Source organism: Neolamprologus multifasciatus, chromosome 3, assembly GCF_963576455.1.
Source record: "Neolamprologus multifasciatus chromosome 3, fNeoMul1.2, whole genome shotgun sequence".
Lineage (NCBI taxonomy): Eukaryota > Metazoa > Chordata > Actinopteri > Cichliformes > Cichlidae > Neolamprologus > Neolamprologus multifasciatus.
In genome coordinates this window covers 622,383-623,957 of record NC_140441.1, presented here as the reverse complement: position 1 = coordinate 623,957, position 1,575 = coordinate 622,383, and positions in this window count along the sequence as shown.

The following is a 1,575-nucleotide window of genomic DNA, read 5'->3' as shown; positions in this document are numbered from 1 at the left end:
TGGCGCAGGGGGCCTCTTGTGCATCGGCCTAACCGGGGGCTCTTGAACTGGCAGGGAGGTTGTTCCATCTTTGCAGGAGTCCACTCTGCAGGTGGGGGAGAGACATAGGAGAGGTGGAGAATAAACTTAACCTGGGTGTCTGTGTCTTGTGTAGTCTGGGAGATGATTGAATGTTGGGGTGGGTACAGTTTCCTCTGCGGTGGGGTAGAGTGGGCTGCCCCGGGTCCTGTGGGGCTTGGCGGTGTTGCTGCCGTAGGCCCCGGTCTGGATGGGCCTGGGCTCCCTTGCCTTGGTGGATACCAGAGGACGGGGTGCATATTGGGGTCAGCGGGGGAGCTGGCCCTAGGGAGGGACACCCTCCCCTCCCTTCTTTTCCTCCCCATCCCCGGCTGCCTCCCTCTTCACGCTCCACCACACCCACCCAGACAGGTAGGGCTTTGGGGTGCGGGTGTGTCACCAGGGTGCAGGGGAGACATTCCCCCCCCCTCTGTCCTCTTCTGGCCACCTGTACCTCAATTTTATCTCACAACTTAGACATCCACATTACTTACACTCTCATAACACACATATATATATATATATAGGGCCTTGAGGGTGGGCACGTTAACGGCGTCCAGTAGACGGTCTGTGTATTCAGACCTGCCTCTGGCGCCGGTGCCCACCTCTCAATTTTAAATCCATGTAGACATTGAGGGTTCTCGGAGGGGCCGTGCTAACACCTGCTGCTCTCTGGCAGCAGCACCATGCTCTCCCTTGTTTTAAATACACTTTAGAGCAACACGCAGCAACACTACATTTGAGCGGGAGGAGGGAGGTATGGGGTCTTAACCCCCCCTGTTCTCTGCTAGCCATCGGGGGGGGGGGGCTGGGAAGAGATGCTGGCTGTCCGATTGGCCTCCCTGCTGCTGCGGAGCCTGGGGCGGTCTGCTTGCCTCCACCCCGGAGGGAAGGGTAACATCTCTTGGGTCTGGGTGCCGTTTCCATCTCTGGGGGTGAGGATACCTGGACCCGGGGTATAGAGTATGTTTGGGGAGTGTGATTGTGTGTACATGTCCATTTACGTTTATTCCTGCGTTGGGTGAGTGCTGAGTGTTTGTATATGGTGCATGAGGGTGGGAATGCATGTCTGTGTCTGTGTGTGCCTGTTTGTCTGTGTCTATATGTCAGGTCGGGTCTTAGACTTCACCTCTCTGGGAACTCCAAGGCCCTCCAAAGTGTGGAGGCCTATCTCCCCTCACCACACTCCCTGCCGGTGACTGATGCCCTCAGGGTCGGTGCGTTGGTGGTTCTTGGTGTCCGGGGCTGGGCGCTCAGGTATGTACCAGCTCACTCCCGGTGACTACTTGGCGGGCCTGGCGCCTGCTGCTCGGTCAGGCCTCTTCCGGGGCGCGGGGGGCCCTCGGGCCTCCGGCCTCTGTGCCTGCGGCTCGGTTCACTCTGGCACAGCTGGCTGCCGGCAGAGCTGGCGGGCACGCCGGTGCAGCCCCCTCTAGCTTCTGCCCGGTGGCTACTGGGTGACCCCTCATCTGGGGATCCTCAGCCCTTCCCATGAAGGTGGCACGGATGCCCCTCCAG